General features: G+C 47.2%; 1 protein-coding gene across 1 annotated transcript in view; it reads left to right on the top strand.

Annotated features, from left to right (window-relative positions):
- Positions 1-1130: 1130 nt before the first annotated feature.
- Positions 1131-23719, top strand: part of LOC126094721 (LIRP) — a 245620-nt gene continuing 223031 nt past the window's right edge. Inside the window, exon 1 of the mRNA XM_049909264.1 lies at positions 1131-1181. The gene's annotated coding sequence lies outside the window, so the exon portion shown is untranslated. The remainder of the gene's footprint in view (positions 1182-23719) is intronic.

Here is a 23719-nt window from a genome sequence, read left to right as displayed (position 1 = left end):
TTTGGCTGTGGTCCTCTGCACACTTACAGCACAGCGTTACGTCGAGGACATTCTAAAAAAAAAAAAAAAAATAAATAAAAAAAAAAGTTCAAAAGTTCAAATGGCTCTGAGCATTATGGGACTTAACTTCTGAGGTCATCAGTCCCCTAGAACTTAGAACTACTTAAACCTAACTAACCTGAGGACATCACACACATTAATGCCCGAGGTAGAATTCGAACCTGCGACCGTAGCGGTCACGCGGTTCCAGTCTGTAGCGCCTAGAACCACTCGGCCACTCTGGCCGGCGAGGACATTCTACGTCACGTTTTGTTCTCCTTCGTGGCAAGCCGTCCTGGGCCTACATTTCAGCAAGATAATGTTCGCCCGCACACGGTAAGGGTTTCTACTGCTTTGGCTAAATCCTACCCTGGCCAACAAGATCGCCAGAGCTCTTCCGAATTGAGAAAGTTTCGGAGGATTACGGGCAGGTCTCTCCAACCATCTCGGTATGTTGACGATGTAACGCACCATGTGGCATAAATCTGGCACGATATCCCTTAATAGGACATCTAACAACCATACCTGCCAATGCCAAGGTGAATAACTGCTTGAATAATGACCGGGGATGCGACCAACGCGTTATTGAACTGCTCAGTTTGTGAAGTTCTGTCTCTGGAACAAATTATCCAATTTTTCTGAAATTGTAATGAATTGTTTGTCTATACACGTGTATCACATCTACCGATTTCCGTCCCAATCGGAAATTTCTTCATTGTGAGTCGTTTCTCTCTTTCTCTCTCTTTGACTGTCTCTGTCTCTCTCTCTCTCTCTCTCTCTCTCTCTCTCTCTCTCTCAGGTTCGGCTCTTCGGTGTAGGCGTATGTGTAGAAACTTTTAAACTTGTAGATCGCAGCTAAAATGTATTCAAATGTACGACCGTCTATGTTCTTCTTCGACAATGGATCTGTAATGAGGGCGTGGCTGGGCCGTTGCGGTCCCACTAGCAGCGCACTTACCTGCAGGACAGGTGGGCGTGGGAGGGGATGCTGTAGGCGCTACGCTGCCGTGTTGTGACAGGTGCGCTGGGCTGGCGCCGTCCCCTCGCGTATAAAGGGCCGACGCCGCCGCCCGTCGCCTCAGACGCCGCTGCGCCCCTCCAGAAGTCTGCTCGCCAGTCACCGCCCACCACCGCAGACAGAGGTGAGCAACTCTTCGCTGGCTGCCCAACTCACCTGTACTTGTACCGTACGTGGGCCGAACCAATAAATATTAACACACACCTCTGACGCTCTAGGGCAAGGCTGTTTCAGCGTACAGCGGTTCGAAAAACCTGAAGTACACATGTAACGCTTACCAGCATACTTAAGTAGGTTATAGTGTGCGTGCTTTCCATTAACTCTGACGCAGAGTAGCAATATTAAAAGTTTTGGCTGGTTTCGTTGTCTAGGGGCTGGGATACGTAGTTGCCGCATTACAGTCCAAATACTGCTGATACAGAATACGATAATAATACACACAAGAATCGAATGGTCGAAGGTTGCTATCACTCGGCAATTGCGAATTATGAATGTAACATATAAATTTATAAATGAATGTGTAAACTTATTTCTCCGTCGCTGACATAGAAGACTGCAAACCTTGTTTCCTTCCCGTCTGGGAAGCTGTGCAGTGACTAGAGTACATGTAAAGCTTACTGGGACAGAGTAAATGCTAGCTACAGTGAAATCGATAATTCGATTGTAGTATTGGCATCTTAATTTGATATTCCCCACAAATGACAAAATTTTAAAAAAAGTTAATTTCTTTGTCCACCTACAAACTCCTGAGAATGGCACATTAACAATTTGCAATTACGCGCCCCTATTACCGGCAGCTACGTTGAAGAATACTCGGCACCCACCTCGCAAGAATAACTACCAGATCAAGAACATTAGGTACGTTGTTGGAAGTGGTTGAGCGTTGGGGAAAATCTCGCTCCTAAGCACACAAAGAGCTCTAACCGCAGAACTCTGCACGGAACACGCGTTGGTGCAGTGCTGCGATACAGACAGTATATCTCCCTTCGAAGACGATGGCCAAGACGCCGTCTCCAAGTCCGTACCGCTCGATGGCTGAAGGCGAAGTCCTCTGTCTCTCTCTCCACAATTCTCCTGTCCTCCACACGTACGAAAACGCGGCGGAAGAATACTCAGTTTCGGCCGATGTCGAACGCTCTATCATAGCCGAAATCCCTCCAGCGGCATTTCTGAGATCTACCCAATGATCGAGTAGGTCATAACGCCCCTAGGCAAACGAAATTCCCGTCTTCACCACGTGTTGCCCAGCAAATGTGGCTCCGGATGCCGGGCCATCCCCAAAAGCGCCGTATTGTCCCGCGTTTCCGGTGACCGAGCTACGGCCATCTGCAGACTTTACATTCCACAATTCTCAACTTCCGACGCTTTTTACCAACGCTTTAAGTTTGTGGCTCAATCATGCAGACATGGAGGGAGTACTGCTCGAGAGTGCCTCATATTTATCATAATTCAATAGAGTCATAATCTGATGCCCTGGCCAGTCCCTTTATTATTAATACTAATGTTGGTAAGCTAACGTGTAAGCGCCCATGTCCTGGCATCTCACAAAAGATTGCAGTTAAATAAAATCTGCAGGTATTAACTTAACGACTTTAAATGATGAGTACGATAGTTGAAGTGGTTTTGAGAATGCGGTATATTTCTGCAAAACACTTATTGGTGTCGATGGTCCAGCAATTAAATAAAATATAAGTTGAATAACAGGGAAACAATAGATTCCTACTGCACGTAATTAGTTATGAACAACAACATAGCTCGCGAGATATTCACTTCTAAACGCACACTACGTCTTCACTGCAGAAGCCACGGAAATCTCAAAAGTACACAAGTCGGCACTCCGAAGTAACTGCTCCACTGTCCAAGTCTTACCGTGACACTGCGTCCTCCCCAACCTCCATACGTCTCTCTTAGTAACGAGCGCTGTGATTGGCTAGAGCACTCCCTCCACGTCTCCAAGCTGACGTACACACACAAACATAAAACACTTTCGAAGTACTGGGTTTACATTTAAACAACTTGAAATATATATATACTCTATGCTGATGTACCGACGAGGACCATTTTCGCAGATAAACATGCAAGTACGTAATGGATGTTCAGTTTCTCATAGTTCGTCGCACTCACACATTATACATCCGCTGTAAGAACAATTTCATGCATTTACATTTTTGGTGTCCCACAATATTGGTTGGCTAAATATTATGACGATACGTTGCATATATATATATATATATATATATATATATATATATATATATATATATATATATATATATATTCCTACGGCTGGACCATAAACACGCTCTAACGCACATTATTAGATACATAAACAAATTAAATAAACATATATCAAAGGAATAGAACAAAAGGTACGTCAGTAGCCTAATGTTTCTGTGTTTTCTACACTCCTGGAAATGGAAAAAAGAACACATTGACACCGGTGTGTCAGACCCACCATACTTGCTCCGGACACTGCGAGAGGGCTGTACAAGCAATGATCACACGCACGGCACAGCGGACACACCAGGAACCGCGGTGTTGGCCGTCGAATGGCGCTAGCTGCGCAGCATTTGTGCACCGCCGCCGTCAGTGTCAGCCAGTTTGCCGTGGCATACGGAGCTCCATCGCATTCTTTAACACTGGTAGCATGCCGCGACAGCGTGGACGTGAACCGTATGTGCAGTTGACGGACTTTGAGCGAGGGCGTATAGTGGGCATGCGGGAGGCCGGGTGGACGCACCGCCGAATTGCTCAACACGTCTCCACAGTACATCGATGTTGTCGCCAGTGGTCGGCGGAAGGTGCACGTGCTCGTCGACCTGGGACCGGACCGCAGCGACGCACGGATGCACGCCAAGACCGTAGGATCCTACGCAGTGCCGTAGGGGACCGCAGCGCCACTTCCCAGCAAATTAGGGACACTGTTGCTCCTGGGGTATTGGCGAGGACCATTCGCAACCGTCTCCATGAAGCTGGGCTACGGTCCCGCACACCGATAGGCCGTCTTCCGCTCACGCCCCAACATCGTGCAGCCCGCCTCCAGTGGTGTCGCGACAGGCGTGAATGGAGGGACGAATGGAGACGTGTCGTCTTCAGCGATGACAGTCGCTGAAACGTCCCCTTAGAACAATTTATACACGACTGTGCTTAACCTGACACACAATATTATTTAGCGCAACGCAATCTGACTATCAAAGATCCCTGCAAAAGAATGGCCCTGAGTAACATTAAACTATACCTTTCACAAATAACTTACCTCACAAAAATCTTCATTACTCGAACTACTGCAATACAGCGAGCGCCACTACTGCCAACTAAATAACAGATTCAAACTACGGAAGGCACTAACTACTGATAGGGATAGTTAGCAAATGAAAGATATTAATAGAGAACAAACAATGTATTTACCTTAATAGTCATAATATATCCAGTATTACAAATTATCAAAACACCGCCATCTCCTTCCACACATCCACCACTGCTGGCGGCTCATCTCTAACTGCGCAACGCTACGCGCTGTTAACATCTAGCTACCCCTCTACAATGGCAGACAACAATGCAAACTAGCCACAGACTGCACACAGCACAGCCAGTGATTTTCATACAGAGCGCTACGTGGCATTACCAATATAAAAATCTAAACAGCCTATAATCTATGTCAGTAGGCTGTTTGTTCTCTATTAGTATCTTTCATTTGCTAACTATCCCTATCAGTAGTTAGTGCCTTCCGTAGTTTGAATCTGTTATTTAGTTGGCAGTAGTGGCGCTCGCTGTATTGCAGTAGTTCGAGTAATGAAGATTTTTGTGAGGTAAGTTATTTGTGAAAGGTATAGTTTAATGTTACTCAGGGCCATTCTTTTGCAGGGATCTTTGATAGTCAGATTGCGTTGCGCTAAATAATATTGTGTGTCAGGTTAAGCACAGTCGTGTATAAATTGTTCTAAGGGGACGTTTCATCGCTTCTGCCTTGGTGCCAATGATGGTCGTATGCGTGTTTGGCGCCGTGCAGGTGAGCGCCACAATCAGGACTGCATACGACCGAGGCACACAGGGCCAACACCCGGCATCATGGTGTGGGGAGCGATCTCCTACACTGGCCGTACACCACTGGTGATCGTCGAGGGGACACTGAATAGTGCACGGTATATCCAAACCGTCATCGAACCCATCGTTCTATCATTCCTAGACCGGCAAGGGAACTTGCTGTTCCAACAGGACAATGCACGTCCGCATGTATCCCGTGCCACCCAACGAGCTCTAGAAGGTGTAAGTCAACTACCCTGGCCAGCAAGATCTCCGGATCTGTCCCCCATTGAGCATGTTTGGGACTGGATGAAGCGTCGTCTCACGCGGTCTGCACGTCCAGCACGAACGCTGGTCCAACTGAGGCGCCAGGTGGAAATGGCATGGCAAGCCGTTCCACAGGACTACATCCAGCATCTCTACGATCGTCTCCATGGGAGAATAGCAGCCTGCATTGCTGCGAAAGGTGGATATACACTGTACTAGTGCCGACATTGTGCATGCTCTGTTGCCTGTGTCTATGTGCCTGTGGTTCTGTCAGTGTGATCATGTGATGTATCTGACCCCAGAAATGTGTCAATAAAGTTTCCCCTTCCTGGGACAATGAATTCACGGTGTTCTTATTTCAATTTCCAGGAGTGTATAACACAGTGAATATTTAACCAATTTCTTCATGAATAGTATATATCGGATTTAAACAAAGACATACTTATAAGCATGATGCTACGGTTTTTTCGTGTAACTGTGGAGTACTTATGGCCTGACGCCATCGATAGCAATTGGCCACTTTGATCTTGTAACCGCTCAATGTCATTCAATACGATCACGACGACACCCCTCGATCGACGTTAACACTCGTTGTGTCACTCGCCTTCATACATGGCAGTGGACGTTTGAAAATTCGTGACGCTAGCTCAATGGTCGTCAATTGATTTAAATGTATTTCCCGGCTGACTCTTAATTCAATTACTGCCACGGGGGTGACGAGAAAGAACACATCCTGGTGGTACTAGCATTATGCATATTTAGATGTTCGATTAATCTGAATGGTTTGCAATGTTCCAGCGATTCTATTCGAACTCTATGCTGATGTACCGACAAGGACCACTTTCGCAGATAAACATGCAAGTACGTAATGGATGTTCAGTTTCTCATTAGAGTTCGTTGCACTCACACATTATACATCCGCTGTAAGAACAATTTCATGCATTTACATTTTTGGTGTCCCACAATATTGGTTGGCTAAATATTATGACGATCCGTTGCATACAACTTCCACAGATATTGTTTATCATGTAGTCAAGACTACGTAATGAAGCCAAAATCGTGGATAAAATTGAAATGTAGTTTGTTTATTAACACTTTTCTTTTCACTAATTAAATGTGAAATATCAATCGTGATTGTAGGTGATGATCCTATCCTTCTTTTTTAGTATTTTAGGTCCCCGTTAATTAATATCTGGTAGTTAATAGGCGAACTATTTTTTATGCTGGCGCTTTGTTTGTATCAGTAACCCCTGCAACCATCCAAGAATAAGATTCTATTAATGTTCCGCGCACACGCGTTTCACCATTTTATAAAATGCAGAATTACGTAAACTATAGCTTTCCGTTGCGCAAAACTTTCGTGGGTTCCAGAACCATAATAGTTTCCCAAGAGTATTTTTCCCACGTAACACCAAGTTCGAATTATGTGGTCGGATTCATTTTCACTTCACCCGACAATAAACGTCTCTGATCACTTCGTCACACGTAATGTATTTTAAACGTGCTTGAAGAGTCCTTAAATAATCTCCGTAACTAATTTCGCACTCGCGTACCACTTTTTCATCCACTAGCCCGATCGCGATAACTGAAGGTAGAGAGCTCAATAATGTGTTACATGTTCTTTTATATGTATTAAAAAACAAACGCGCCCCTATATCTTTCTGTCCCGCTTGGTCTTTGCTGCTTCGCTTTTTATTACTTTTCATTATATTGCTTCTTAGTAATACTGTGCAGTTATTAGAGTTTAGTATTGCTTTCCCCTTTTTAATTCTACCAAAATAAAGTCTATTTATCCCCGATTTTAATTAATATGATGCTAATTGACACGCCTGCCCGCAAAGTACTGTTATAATCTCCAATAACTCATGTACTATTCACGTTAAATGACTGTAATTTATACCAATTTAGGTTTACACTAATAGTTTTCTAAAGACACGTCGATCGACGGAATCGGATGAAGCGCTTAAATTTTGGAAAAACTCGTTGCTGGGTGTTACTTGTATAATTTACTGTCAGATACTAAATTTTAAGCTAATAAAGATATTGAAAATCTGATTACACCATCAGAATAGTCGTGCAAATAATAGTAATGTGCATGTTTCTTTCTGAGGTATCATGATTCATCTGGCTACTATTAATTTCTATACGAACTGTGAAGTGTCTGCCATTATGTTTTTACAAAGTCCGCCATCTTTGGCCCTCCTGGTGTACAGTGTCAACATGGAATTCCCAGCCACGTGCTCGATGGACCACGTGCTCCGGCCGTTGTGGGGCACCACGCGGATGCTAACAGGCTCGGTGGCCGCCAACTCTGAACTTAGAATATTTCCAGGACGCCGCAACTCGCCAGCTACCTCACAAGTGCTATGCTTACACATTTTGTAGCTTTTACAAAATTGGGACATATTGTCCATCGTAACAGTCGTCAAACAATCAGAGAAAGTATTTGCTTTTGTCTACAGCTTTTTTTTCCGCCTAGTGGCTACCGATATCGTTACCGAGTACCACCATCAGGTGCCGGCCGCGGTGGTCTAGCGGTTCTGGCGCTGCAGTCCGGAACCACGGGTCTGCTACGGTCGCAGGTTCGAATCCTGCCTCGGGCATGGGTGTGTGTGATGTCCGTAGGTTAGTTAGGTTTAAGTAGTTCTAAGTTCTAGGGGACTTATGACCTAAGATGTTGAGTCCCATAGTGCTCAGAGCCATTTGAACCATTTGAACCACCATCAGGCCTTCCCCATGCGAGCAGGCGCAGCTCGCTTCCCGAGCAGGTGTTAAGGAGGACGGTTTTATTTAGGATTGCAATGCACAGTATTATTCCCCACTCTTTTGACTACAAGATCGAATTTTTCAGTATAATCTTCGTTCAAACGCGACGGCCTTACGCCACCTTACTGGGAGGGCCTGGGTGATACCACTCCATTGGTAGACGTTGGAGCCAGCCTCTTGCTGCATCAATCACCTCCCTACCATCCGCGTACTGCATCCTGCGGATCGCATCCTTCATTGGGCCAAACAGATGGGAGTCGGCAGGCGCGACATCGTTTGTGGGATCGATGAGGAAGAAAAGCTCATGGCGATTTGTGAGCTCCCCTCGGGTGCGCAGACTTGTCTGACGAATCGTGTTGTCATGGAGAAGGAACAGTTCGTTTGTATTTTTGTGGCGACGAACACGACGAAGTTCAGAATGAGCTTTTCACTCTGCAGCGGAGTGTGCGCTGATATAAAACTTCCTGGCAGATTAAAACTGTGTGCCGGACCGAGACTCGAGCTCGGGACCATTGCCTTTCGCGGGCAAGTGCTCCACCAGCTGAACATCCAAGCACGACTCACGCCCCATCCTCACAGCTTTACTTCTGCCAGTACCTCGTTTCCTACCTTCCAAACTTTACAGAAGCTCTCCTGCTTAGTATGTGTCTGCCTCAGCAGCAGCCTGGTCAGAGCGACGGATTGCCAAGTTAGGGGGCCCGGGTGCGATTCCTGGCCGGGCCGTATATTTTCTTGAGTCGCGGCTGGGTATTGTGTTCTTCTTACGTTCGCATCGTCATAATTGACATTCAACTATTGGGATGACTGAATGGGCACGTTTAGAAGGAGGAGGAGGAGATTACTGTTTAACGTCCCGTCGACAACGAGGTCATTAGAGACGGAGCGCAAGCTCGGAGTGAGGGAAGGATGGGGAAGGAAATCGGCTGTGCCCTTTCAAAGGAACCATCCCGGCATGTGCCTGAAGCAATTTAGGGAAATCACGGAAAACCTAAATCAGGATGGCCGGAGACGGGATTGAACCGTCGTCCTCCCGAATGCGAGTCCGGGCACGTTTAGAAAGCCAATAAATTAAAACAAAGGTGTTTCATGGAAAATTGAAAGGGAATTTTGTATGCTATGTGTGCTGACCTCTAGCTCGAGAGGAATAGGAAATGGAAAGAAGGGTGTTATAATGGCGACCAGTCTTGACGAGAAAGCAGTCTTCTGTTCGACACAGACTGTGCAATCAAGATAAGCTCCTGAAGCATAGTGCCTCTGCCATTGTAGTAACTGCATGTGATGATAGGTCGTCCAATGAATACAGGATACAGCTAGCGTAATTCTAGGCGTGTCTGAGCTTTATCTGTGTGTAATAAAATCTCCATTTTAAAGAAACTATAATGATGCCGGATTTGTAGACTCTCCTTGATGTAAAATACTTTTTCTGATGAACCAAAAACGTTTCGCTCAAGTTTTATCTTTGGTTGTGGGTTTTTATTCCCGGAAATATGGGATATCTACAGCAAGGATACAACAACGTATGGAAAAAACACAATTTTTAATCATTTGTTTAATCAATTAATTATTTTTGCGTCTTAGGTTTCGAATTATTGGCCCGTTGACTAAAATAACTGACAAAGATGTTGGCATAATAGTATGAACATAAAAACGTATTGCGTATCAAGTTTCACAGTTTCACTTCAGCCAGAGCCGTTCCCACTTTGGCAGCAATGGTGTGTAGCATTAGTAGTAGACGTAGTAGTAGTAGTAGTAGTAGTAGCAGTAGCAGTAGCAAAATCCCGTGTGTAAGCGACTTTAACTGAATCAGAATTAATTGTGCATCAGGCAAACCCTGAGTCTCACTGCTGAATTTGATGTACGTAACGGATTTACCAACACTATAAATTATTTAGGCCCGAGCAGCGAATACTAATGTGGAGAACTCACGTCAAGCTTTAAATGCACTCTGTGGTTTACTACAAAAAGCATTTGGAATCATAAGGTATTCAAAACAATTATAAAATCATCAACATTACAGCGACAAACTTCCTCATGAGAATTGCAAAATTAAGATAATCAGTTGACAAAGTCACTCGATGGGGTGGAGTTGCTTAATAATCTCTCAACAGATTCTGTGACATGTGTCGCAGCGTGACTATAATTAGATTACAATGACTGCTTATCTCAATAAAGAATCGAAGAATCCCAAAAGTGTGAGGATGCACTGACGAACGTGAGGCAGTGAAACCTATCGCGAATCTGCACTACAAACTTTTGCTCCTCCTTATATACCAGGGATGTAAGCAACGTCCACCATAATCTTCAGTATGATAAGGGCAAAATGGAGGCACCTCGCCACGCTGCCGCAAAGTTCGGCGCAGCGAACAGTCGGCTTTCTTCCAGCTGAGGGCTCGGCCTGCAGAGCGTCGATCTGTTCACCTCCAGACCTCGCGACGAATTCCGAACCTTCCAAGTCCGTAAAAAGCTGCTTTCTCCCAGCTTCCTGCCAACAAAAACGCGACTAACATGTCTCTCGAAAGTTACTACAGCGCGACAATGGCGTGATTGAAACTTCCTGGCAGATTAAAACTGTGTGCCCGACCGAGACTCGAACTCGGGACCTTTGCCTTTCGCGGGCAAGTGCTCTACCATCTGAGCTACCGAAGCACGACTCACGCCCGGTACTCACAGCTTTACTTCTGCCAGTATCTCGTCTCCTACCTTCCAAACTTTACAGAAGCTCTCCTGCGAACCTTGCAGAACTAGCACTCCTGAAAGAAAGGGTACTGCGGAGACATGGCTTAGCCACAGCCTGGGGATTGTTTCCAGAATGTTTATTCTGCCAGCAAGTTCCATATCAGCGCACACTCCGCTGCAGAGTGAAAATCTCATTCTGGAATGGCGTGATTGTTTCTTTACTAAAATATCCCGCCAAGAGAGGCAAAACGTCAAGAAGCCAATGAACTGGATTTCCTCCCCTCTTCTCTATAAAAGCCAACGGCTTTGTCGTAGTGGTAATACCAATTCTCGTCAGGTCGATGAAGTAACGCGTTGTCGGGTTTGGCTAGCACTTGGATGGGCGACCATTCGGGTCTACTGAGAACTCTTGGTAAGCTGGGTACAGTCGGCCCGTGTGAGGCCAAGTGAGGAGCTACTTGACCGAAGAGTAGCGGCTCCGGTCACGAAAGCTGACAACGACTGGGAGAGCGGTGTGCTGCCCACATGCCCTGTCTACATCCGCATCTGGTGGTGGCTTCCGCTGAGGATAACACAGCGGTCATCAGTACCGTTGGACCTTCCGAGGACTATTCAGACGAAGAGTTTCTATAGAAAACTTCGTGCTAAGTGTTCTGTCCTTCTCACGTCACCTCTATTATACCAATCGGTGCTCTCACAGCCACCGGCTAGCCTCGTATGACAGGTGCTGAGAGATGTTAAAAAACTGTCCACAAGGCTAGTAGCTGACTCTCTTGCAACTTCTGAACCTTTAGTAGGTCAAAGCTGTTTTGCCATCTCTTTGGAAAGCTGAGAGATGTTTGTTTGCTGAAGTATTTCTCTTAACATGATCCTTGCACCTACCAACCCCCGACAGAATTCATCCTCCAGCACGAATGCTTTCATCTCGACCTTCCGCAATGGATCCTTGCTATAAACTGCACAACAGCCCCTACACCAAATCATCGTTTGGTTAAGTGACTTTACCCTCGACCAAGCGAGGGCTTCCTCTAGTTCTATGAAAGTCTGTCTGCCCTCAGCTCCCGGGTGATCATTTCGCCAAACTTCGCAAAACGTTACTCGTCTCATACTCACACTTCCAACGTATCTAAGCAGTCTTTCATGGTATAGAATATATTGCTTAACAAGGTCACCTACACTGGTTCCTGTAAACAATAAAATCACAAAAATAAGAATAATTCAAAGCATTTGATGGGATTTAATCAAAGTGTACAACACACTACACAGTAAAAATAAAACGGACACCAGAAAAAAGATATTATGTCGGAAATTAACACATGTTCGTAATTTAGAAATGCCTTGTGAGTTTAATGCATAAAATAGTCGTTATTGTAAGTAATTATCCCAAGTAGCAAGGAAGTATATAAAGCCACAGGTGACGCTTGTAATGATAGTGTCTGCGAACCCCTTGGCAAGCGAAAGTCATTCTTCTTGGCAAGCTGAAAGCTCCATGACGGCGTGGACAGCAGTACTGTAACAGCTCCACTCCAGGGAGGATTGTAGGTATGGCCTGTGGAGTTGTGTTGGGAGATCGAATTGACCCTCCGCTCTCTGGGATTTTTCATGAGTGGCACAGCGCCGTCCTCCTGCAGGATGAAATCGTAAAATACTCTATCGTGCCGGCCGAAGTGGCCGCGCGGTTCTGGCGCTGCAGTCTGGAACCGCGAGACCGCTACGGTCGCAGGTTCGAGTCCTGCCTCGGGCATGGATGTGTGTGATGTCCTTGGGTTAGTTAGTTTTAACTAGTTCTAAGTTCTAGGGGACTAATGACCTCAGCAGTTGAGTCCCATAGTGCTCAGAGCCATTTGAACCAACTCTATCGTAATAAGAACGTGCGTGAACAACGAAGGTGTAACCTTTCGAGACAAGTACAGCTATAGTTCCAATGGAGAGTTGAACGTCAAACTAAAAATACGCAACCTCGTACGATGATATATATTTCAAAAGTAATTGGCTGTGCCCTTTTCCCATCCATCCAGTTCATGACACACTCCAGAGTCACATTATTATGAACATTCCTAGACGCGCCATTTAGAATGTATACCTTATGACGTGTCGCGTGTTTTGGACTCGCGAGTGAAGTGTGTGTAAGAGCTGCCAAGCTGAACAATTTCGTTTACCTGGAGCAGATCCCAAACACTCGAGCAGTATCCGAGAATTGGTAGCACTAGTGTCCTATGTGTAGTCTCCTTTACAGATGAACCACACTCTCCTAAAATTCTCCTAATAAATTATTAATTTCACATTAACAATAGCCTCAGTTGCAATGTTTACCTAGATTTATCTAGATTTCAGTTGAGATAGCCCACCCTTCTTCAGCATAAAAGAAACTACGATTTGTCCATAATAGTTTTTGACGTTGTCCATTATGGACAAATCGCAGTTCCTTTCATTCTGAAGAAGGTTGGGTTATCCCAACTGAAACCTAGGTAAACATTGCAACTGAGGCTGTTGTTAATTTAAAATTAACACTTATACAGTTGCTGATAGGGCCGCTAAATGTTGGAAACATTAAATCTCCCAATAAACCAAAGCCGACATTTCACCTTCCTTACTATTATCCTTACATGCTTGTTCCAGTTTATATAACTTTTGAACGTTACGCCTAGATATTTAATCGACTTGACTGTTCAAGCAGCAGCCTACTAATCCTTTATTCGAACATTAAGGGTTTATTTTTCCTACTCATCTGCATTAACTTATATTTTCCTACATTTAGATCAAGCTGCCATTCATCACACCAACCAGATATTTTAGGTACGTCGTCTTGTATCCCCTAACAGTCACTCAACGACGATGCCTTGTCGTATGTCATAGCATCAGCAGCAGACAGCCGCAGATTGCTGCTCGTCATGTCCACCAGATCATTTATTTATGTATGCAGAAAACCACAGCAGACCTATCACACTTCCCTGGGGCACTCCTGATGATACCCTTGTTTCTGAAGAACACTTGCCTTCGAGGACAAGGTACTGAGTCCTGTTGTCTAAGATGTCTCCGAGCCACTCAGTATGTGGGAACCTATTCCGTATGCTCTTTCCTTCGGTAACCGTCTGCAGTGGAAAAAAAAATGGTTCAAATGGCTCTGAGCACTATGGGACTTAACATCTGACGTCATCAGTCCCCTAGAACTTAGAACTACTTAAACCTAACTAACCTAAGGACATCACACACATCCATGCCCGAGGCAGGATTCGAACCTGCGACCGTAGTAGTCGCGCGGTTCCGGACTGATGCGCCTAGAATCGCTCGGCCACCGCGACCGGCCGTCTGCAGTGGAGCACCGTGCCAAATGCTTTCCGGAAATTTAGGAATCTGGCTGTTGCGCTTCACCCATAGTTCGCAGGATATCATGTAAGAATAGGGAAAGTTGAGTTTCGCACGAGCTATGCTTTCTAAAACAGTGTTGTTTCATGGACAGAAGCTTTTCTGTCTCAAGGAAATTTATTATATTCGAACTGAGAATATGTTCAAGAACTCTTGACAGCTTATCGACGGGTATATTGGTGACAGCTTGACAAAGGTGAGCCAGGGTCCTAGGACGATCGTTGTAAACAAGTGACTTTAGACAGCCCCGCGAAAAATAGTCACAGGGGGTTAAGTGAGGCGACCGCGCAGGTCAGTGCAGGTCGCCTCTCAGATGAAGAGTGCTGGGAGCCGTTGCCGCAAAACAGTCCCTAACATACGCGCTGTGTGTGCCGCGCCATTATCCTGCTGGCGCCATACGTACCCCAGATCCGTCTCATTGAGTATTGACAGGAAAAACTACAGAGTCATGAGCACATAACGGTCAGAAGTCAACGAAACTACCCCTTTGTTTTCTTCAAAACGCCATGGATTAGTTATTCCAACTCATGACAGCGGCACCAAACAGATACGCGTTGTGTATGTAGGGGACGCTGATGAAATTGTTTGGGAGTATTACGGTTCCAGTACCACGTGTTATGCTTATTTACAGATCCAGAATGATGAAAATGAGCCTCTTCACTGAAGAAAACAAGTGTGTCCAGAAATAAGCCAAGAAGTGCCTTCTCGAGGAACAGAATCGCGTGGATTTGGTTTCTGCATCAACTACAGGAATTCTAGCGGTAAAATTTTAGTTCTTCATGAACTATTCGCCTCACAGAACGAGCAGACAACCGAACAGCAACTACATGGTCAAGGGCAGAGCGTTGAGGAGGTCGCAAAAGCCGGCCGGTGTGGCCGAGCGGTTCTAGGTTCGAATACTGCCTCGGGCATGGATGTTGTGATGGCCTTAGGTTAGTTAGGTTTAAGTAGTTCTAAGTTCTAGGGGACTGGTGACCTAAGATGTTAAGTCCCCTAGTTCTCAGAGCCATTTGAACCATTTTTGAAGATCGCAAAACAGGAAGCCTTGTGTTGTCAATGTTAAAGGGTGACCTTGCTGTTCGTGGCCGCACATTTTTTTTTCTTCACATCACATGTTTCCCTGAAGTTGTTTACCCACGAAAAAATCGTCTGGCGGCCAGCAACACGACTATTGGACGCAATACTGAAGTGGGTGCGAAATGCACCTTGTGTGTTGATTGATAGGCCGTTAGAAAAGTATGCTTCGACAGCGAATCCGTGCTCCAAGTTCGTCCACTCCATGATGCCAGTTAAAGGAAGCGGTCCAATAACTTTAAGCCCCACTCTCCCGAATGTTGCATACCCCCACCCTCCTCGAAGCAACCATTGCTCCATGGCGCCAAATTCAAATACGCACGTTGCTTTGTCTCACCATGTTTATGAAGATGAGAACAAGTGTGGTCCCATCATACTTCACAGAGTTAAAGCTGACGACAGAAGTCCACGCAGAATACCGTGGCCGGTAAATGCACAGTCGGCAGGGAAAACGTGGCGAGAGCGGTAGTGGTGGGGGTCATGGGCAGACGCTGTATGGGAAATGCCGTGGGCTGGAAGGGAAGTGCTGTTCTAAACTGAAGCCTACGCTCAGGTTTTTGTAAATATTAAGTGTAGCCCCTCCACACCCACACTTGCATAGTGACAATTCAAGAAGATCTGCCATCCCCGCTTCGGTTAGTACCTAAAAAGAATTTCTCTGAAAATGCAGCGATTTATTTTTGCTTGGTTTGTTAACTATTTGTAACAAGCGTCACAAATGGCGAATTTTGAGTGAAACCTACACACTTCTCTTGGTGCTATATTACAATTCGCTTCTTTTGCCAAAACACAGCGGAGTTTACAAAAAAAATGTTCAAATGTGTGTTAATTCTTGAGGTACCAAACTGCTGAGGTCATCGGTCCCTAGGCTTACACGCTACTTAAACTAACTTAAGCTAAGAACAACACACACACCCACGCCCAAGGGAGGACTGGAACCTCCGACAGAAGGGACCGCGCAATCCGTGACGTGGCGCCTCAAACCAGGCGACAGAGTTTACACGGTGTCACCTTAGTAGCATGTTGTGCAGACGCAATTGCGAGAGAATTCTGAAACAGTGGATTGTTCAGTTTATTAAGCGAGGAACTGAGGGCTAGTAAGATCAGTAGCTTATGAAAAAGCATATCGTCGATACAAAATAAGCATGTAAAGACTTCACTCATGTTGTTACAAAACCCATAGCATTTCTCGTTTCACCAGCTACCATTCGCTCCTAAAAGTCTAGTTGGTGGAATAACACTGCATATAATAAATTTTTGCATAATAACCATGTGGCACAATACTCTCCTCCTTGCGTGCTATCATTTGTCAAAATCTCGTTTGGATATCTCAAACGATTTATTAAATATGAGGAATGTTGTGGATATTTCATTCTGGCTTTATCACTGGCGCGGCGTGATCCCAAATGAGTGTGCTCCATCAGATTAGTTTTCTCGAGATTGGTGACAAATAGAGACATCCACCCAAGTCATAAGAAAAATTCTATATCTTAACTAAATGTCATACGCAGTAATATATTGTGTGATATACACAAAACGCAAAATTATAGCGATCCTTATTTCATTGCAAACTTTTTTCCAATTTCACGCAGTGTGTTTACTTCCAGGTAAATATCACAATAACAGTGACCACCAAGCTACAAATAAAGCAAAAATTAAATTTTTTCCTAATAGTTTATGTAAAATCGAATGAGGAGGACTGCAGAACGTGTGCCTCGATCCTTTCATCACCGACCGGCCGGAAGGTGACAAACACTGTTGGCCCTTCCGAACAAACTAGTGAACTCGCCCAGCACTTTGGACGAAAATCTGTCAATCCGCACCGGACGTTGTATCCTGCGCGGGCACCTCTGTCTCCGATGAACACTCGCTGTCAATGACAAAGTACTGTGTTCCATTACTTAAAAAGTCTTCGAGCCACTCACATATCTGAGAATCTATTCCGTAAACTCACTCTCTTGTTGACGTGGCACTTTGACAAACGCGTTCCGAAAATCTAAGAATATTCACTTTGCCCGTTGTCCTTCATCCGTGGTTCGCAGGATGTCAGGTGAGAAAAGACGAGCTGAGTTTCGCACGTGCGATGGTTTCTAAATTCTTGCTTCCCGCTGGAAAGGTAAACGTAACTACATGACATGGCAGAAAAATGGGAGGATATGGATATGCAAAAGGAGGCCGAGGATTTTCAATAACAACAATGAATTCCTTGCGTAGTGCCATTTGGTCCATCTTGTCGTATAGGTGGCCACCATTGTTACGGTGGCAAACACTCTGCGATGTAAATAGCTCGTGGCACGTTCACGCATCCGTGTAAGAATATTTCTGCACGAATGGTGCATTTCATTTCCGAAATTATGTGTAGACATCTAGCACGTTTTAGGAACCTCCAAAAGAAGAAATAACAGACCGGTAAGTTGGTAAACTTGGGAGGCCACAAAATGTCCCCATTCCTTGAAAAGACGTTATTATCAGACACTCTGTGCCTTGAAATTTGAGCACAATGAGACGTAGCATCATCTTGCTGAAACCAACGCTCCTTTGCAGGAAACTGTTCAAGTTCAGGTGCGGGGAACGTGTCAGCCATGGCAGCCTACCGCCGAGATGTGACTGTGGTTGCTCGTCCACGTTCATCCTAAAAAATAAAGGGTCGGTTATTCCCACTGAAGAGACAGCTCACCACACTGTGACTTCCCGGCTGTGTGAGGGGCGTTGCTGGAGTTCGTGAGGATTTTCTTTGTTTCTTGACGTAACCAATGAGATGAACATGTCCCTCGTCACTGACCTGTGCCTAATAAGATTATTATATTCTTGTACATAGCCATGAAGATAAATGTATAGACACTTTGTCAAGTATCAGAGATATGTGAGAATAAGATTAACGTACCAAGACCAATATTGCCGGTCGGTGTGGCCGAGCGGTTCTAGGCGCGTCAGTGTGGAACCGCGCGACCGCTACGCTCGCAGGTTCGAATCCTGCCTCGGGCATGGATGTGTGTGATGTCCTTAGGTTTTTTTTTTTTTTTGTGGTTTTAGGGCGCACAACTTCAATGGTCATTAGCGCCCTGACTACTCTAAAAATGCACCGCGAGGCACAAGTTGACAACAACTAAAAGGGAAAACACGCTAAAAGAGACTGACAGGCATAGGATTAAAAAACAACATCAAATGTCCTTAGCGAGGTTTGTCAAATTGATAAAACATAGAACACGAGCAGCTGCTCGTGGGTCATCCGCTAAAACGGCATCGAAAGTATGAGGCAGGTTAAGATCGAGGCGCAGTTGGTTAAGATCGGGACAGGACATTAAAATGTGTCTAACCGTCAGCAAGTGCCCACATGGGCAGAACGGCGCCGGCGCAGCCGTCAGCAGATGGCGATGGCTGAACCGGCAGTGTCCAATCCTTAACCTTGCTAAAACGACCTCCTCCCGCCGAGAAGGGCGTGAGGAGGACGTCCAAGCCACGGGAAGAGGTTTTAAGGCCCGAAGCTTGTTGTCGGTAAGTGCAGCCCAATCGGCATGCCACAGCGACACAACGCGCCGACAAATGACCCTGCTAAAATCGGACGAAGGGACACAACAAGAAGCTGTTCGAGGCTGGAGGACCGCAGCCTTGGCCGCGGCATCTGCAGCTTCGTTCCCAGGGATACCGACATGGCCAGGAACCCACATAAAGCTAACTGGCGGACTGACGTCCACCAGCCGCTGAAGAGAGCGTTGGATCCGGTGTACGAAAGGGTGAACCGGGTACGGATCACTGAGGCTCTGGATGGCGCTCAGGGAATCTGAGCAGATGACATAAGCAGAATGTCGGTGGCGGCAGATGTAAAGAACAGCCTGGTAGAGGGCAAAGAGCTCAGCTGTGAAGACCGAACAATGATCATGTAGCCGGTATTGGAAACTTTGTGCCCCGACTATAAAGGAACACCCGACCCCGTCATTGGTCTTAGAGCCATCTGTATAAATGAAAGTCACGTTGATGAACTTCGAACGAAGTTCCAAAAAACGGGAGTGGTAGACCGAACTGGCGGTGACCTCTTTTGGGAGCGAGCTGAGGTCAAGGTGAACGCGGACCTGAGCCTGGAGCCAAGGTGGCGTGTGGCTCTCGCCCACTCGAAAGGTTGCAGGGAGTGAAAAATGAAGGTGTTGAAGGAGGCGACGAAAGCGAACTCCAGGGGGTAGCAGGGCAGAGACATACAATCCGTATTGACGGTCGAGAGAGTCGTCAAAAAAGGAACGATAAGACGGATGGTCGGGCATTGACAGTAGCCGACAGGCATACCGACAAAGCAGTATATCGCGCCGGTAAGTGAGCGGCAATTCGCCAGCGTCAGCATGAAGACTCTCTACGGGACTGGTATAAAATGCTCCGATCGCAAGTCGTAAACCCCGATGTTGTATGGAGTTGAGGCGGCGTAAGATGGATGGCCGTGCAGAGGAGTATACGAAGCTCCCATAATCCAGCTTGGAGCGGACGATCGACCGATATAGACGAAGTAGGACGGTTCGATCCGCTCCCCACGACATACCACTGAGAACACGGAGGACATTTAAAGAACGGGTACAACGGGCGGCCAAATATGACACATGTGGAGACCAGCTAAGTTTCCTGTCAAAGGTAAGGCCTAAAAATTTGGTTGTCTCCACGATTGGGAGAGCAACGGGACCAAGTCGTAAGGACGGTGGGAGAAACTCTTTGTAGCGCCAGAAGTTAATACAGACCGTCTTCTCGGCAGAAAAACGGAAGCCATTGGCGACACTCCAGGAGTAAAGACGGTCAAGAGAACGCTGAAGACAGCGCTCCAGGACACGTGTACGCTACGCGCTGCAATAGATGGTAAAATCGTCTACAAAAAGGGAGCCTGATACATCAGCTGGGAGGCAATCCATTATTGGATTGATCGCGATGGCGAACAGAGCGACGCTCAAAACTGAGCCCTGTGGCACCCCATTCTCCTGGCGAAAGGTGTCGGACAGGACAGAACCCACACGTACCCTGAACTGTCGATCCATTAAAAAGGAACGAATAAAAAGAGGGAGGCGACCGCGAAGGCCCCATGTATGCATGGTGCGGAGAATGCCCGCCCTCCAACAGGTGTCGTAAGCCTTCTACAAATCAAAGAACACAGCCGCGGTCGGGCGCTTCCGCAAGAAGTTATTCATAATGAAGGTCGACAAGGTAACCAGATGGTCAACAGCAGAGCGGCGCCTACGAAATCCACATTGTACATTTGTAAGTAGGCGTCGAGACTCAAGCAGCCAAACCAATCGAGAGTTAACCATTCGCTCCATCACTTTACAGACACAGCTGGTAAGTGAGATAGGTCGATAACTGGAAGGCAAGTGCTTGTCCTTCCCCGGCTTAGGAATCGGGACAACAACAGACTCGCGCCAGCATGCGGGAACATGTCCCTCAATCCAGATGCGATTGTATGTACGAAGAAGAAAACCTTTACCCGCAGGAGAAAGGTTCTTCAGCATCTGAATATGAATAGAATCAGGCCCTGGAGCGGAGGACCGTGATCGGCCAAGTGCGGTTTCGAGTTCCCGCATGGTGAATGGGGCATTATAACTTTCACAATTCGAGGAGCAAAAGTCAGGTGGCCTAGCCTCCTCTGCCTGTTTGCGGGGGAGGAAGGCAGGGTGGTAATGAGCGAAGCTCGAAACCTCGGCGAAAAAGCGGCCGAAGGCATTGGAGACAGCCTCAGGGGCCACAAGGACTGCATTCGCGACCTTCAAGCCAGAAACTGGGGAGTGGACCTTAGTGCCAGATAGCCGGCGCAGGCTACCCCAGACAACAGAAGAAGGAGTAAAACTGTTGAAGGTGCTTGTGAAAGCAGCCCAGCTGGCTTTCTTGCTTTCGTTAATAATACGACGACACTGAGCACGTAATCGTTTATAATTAATACAATTCGCCACTGTAGGGTGGCGTTTAAAGGTGCGTAAAGCACGTCGACGAGCACGTAAAGCGTCTCTACATGCTGCGGTCCACCAGGGGACCGGTACGCGACGTGGAGAAGAAGTAGGGTGAGGGATGGAATATTCAGCAGCAGCGAGAATGACTTCCGTGAGGTGTGCGACCTGACGATCGCAGCTTGTGAAGGTTTGATCCTGAAAGGTCGTCCTGGAAGAAAAGAGCCCCCAGTCTGCCTTGGAGATGGTCCAACTAGAGGAGCACGGAGAGGGAGTATGCTGCAGGAGATGGATAACACACGGGAAGTGGTCGCTCGAATATGTATCAGCAAGTGCATACCACTCAAACCGGCGTGCAAGTTGGGGAGTACATATAGAGAGGTCTAAATGGGAATAGGTATGAGATGTGTCCGAAAGAAAAGTAGGGGCGCCAGTATTAAGGCAGACAAGATTGAGCTGGTTGAAAAGGTCTGCTAACAAAGAGCCCCTCGGGCAGGAGGCTGGAGAACCCCAAAGGGGATGGTGGGCATTGAAGTCTCCAGTTAACAAAAACGGTGCAGGTAGCTGAGCAATAAGTTGCATCATGTCTGCCCTGGTAACGGCAGATGACGAGGGAGTGTAAGCGGTACAAAAGGAAAACGTAAAAGTGGGGAGAGTAATGCGGATGGCGACTGCCTGCAGGCCGGTGTGCAACGTGATGGGATCGTAGTAAATATCATCCCGGACCAGCAACATAACCCCTCCATGAGCTGGGATTCCTACCATAGGGGGTAGGTCAAAACGCACAGAGGTGTAGTGTGCCAAGGCAATGTGATCGCATGGGCGTAGCTTCGTTTCCTGGAGGGCTACGACGAGCGGACGATGCAAGCGGAGCAGCAACTTCAAGTCCTCTCGGTTGGAGCGAATGCTGCGAATATTCCAGTGAATAAGTGCCATCGTAAGAAAAGGAAGATGAGAGAAGGGGTCACCTCGAAGGCCGCTTAGGGCCTGGCTTCGAGCGAGCACTTCCGCCGCTATCAGTAGGCGGACAGTCATCGTCCATGGGGTCTATAGGGTCATCGGCCATCTCGGGAGGATGGCCGGGAGGGGGAGCTTCCTCCGCCGGTGAACGGCCAGATGTACGGCTACCGGCGGTGCGGCCAGGCGAAACGGATGACGGCCTGGGGCGGCAACCGCTGGGTGGCGCAGGAGAAGAGATGCGCCGTGGCGGAGAAGGAGAACTGTGCTTCCTATGCGCCTTTTTGGAAGGACGTTTGGTGGAAGTATCGGTCGAAGGCTGGGAGGTCGAGGGACGGAGGAAGTCTGCACGGGATGGTTCCTTCTTGAAGGACCGTGCATCTGACTTCGGTGTCTTCGACTTAGCAGAAGCTGAGGAAGTGGCTGGTGTCTGTGGTGTGATGGGAGGAAGAGGAGACGTCGACCGCGCGATCTTAGCACTGGCCGAACGGACGACCGTGGTGCTGAAGGTCAGATCGCATGTCTGGGTTGCGACCTCCTGGGTAGTCCGAGGAGAGGCGAGGACAGTACTATATTTCCCCGCTGGGAGCAGCGTGGGCTTCCTACTAGCCAATAGCTTGCGAGCAGCCGAGGTGGACACTTTCTCTTTGACACGAATTTCTTGGATGCAACGTTCGTCCTTATAGACAGGACAGTCGCGGGAGGATGCGGCATGGTCACCCTGACAGTTCACACAATGAGGAGACGGAGGTGGACAGTCACCCTCATGGGCATCCCTGCCACAAGTGACACATTTAGCCGCATTGGAACAAGACTGTCGAGTGTGATTGAAACGCTGACACTGGTAGCAGCGCGTAGGTGTCGGGACATAGGGGCGAACAGAAATAACCTCGTAGCCCGCCTTGATGCGCGATGGCAGCTTAACACTATCGAAGGTCAAGAAGAGTGTCCGGGTCGGTACAAGGTCGTTGTTGACCTTTTTCATGACCCGATGGACAGCCGTCACGCCCTGCTCAGCGAGGAAAGATTGAAGCTCCTCGTCAGTCAATCCGTCGAGGGAGCTAGTATACACTACACCACGAGACGAATTCAAAGTTCGGTGGGCCTCCACCCGGACAGGGAACGTGTACAGGAGGGTGGCCCGAAGCAGTTTTTGTGCCTGAAAGGCATTCTCAGTTTCTAGTAATAAGGTGCCGTTACGCAACCTGGTACAAGATTTGACAGATCCGGCTATGGCATCAACGCCCTTCTGAATAACAAAAGGGTTGACAGAGGAAAAATCCTTTCCGTCCTCAGTGCGAGAAACTACGAGGAACTGTGGGGCAGGCGGTAGTACTTTTGTCACTGTTGGCTGGTCACGTTTCCGTTTTTGGGTCGAAGTCGAAAGCGATGGAGTAGAATCCATTGCGGAGGAATCCCCCATGATTGCCAGCGTCTCCGATGGCGCGCTCCTTCCTTGTGGGGACCCTCTCAGAGGGCACTCCCGCCTTAGGTGAATGTTTACACCTCAGGTCACACCTCCCGAGAAACAGACGGAGGGACCAATCGGCATGGTCAGAAGGTATCAGCTCAGGCAATCACCCCTCCCCGGGCCTGGCCTTTACCAGGGGGTACGCGCGTGCCT

The sequence above is a fragment of the Schistocerca cancellata genome, chromosome 8 (genome assembly GCF_023864275.1).
Source record: "Schistocerca cancellata isolate TAMUIC-IGC-003103 chromosome 8, iqSchCanc2.1, whole genome shotgun sequence".
NCBI classification, from domain to species: domain Eukaryota; kingdom Metazoa; phylum Arthropoda; class Insecta; order Orthoptera; family Acrididae; genus Schistocerca; species Schistocerca cancellata.
Note: the sequence above shows the minus strand (reverse complement) of the source record. Positions and strands in the feature narration are given on the sequence as shown.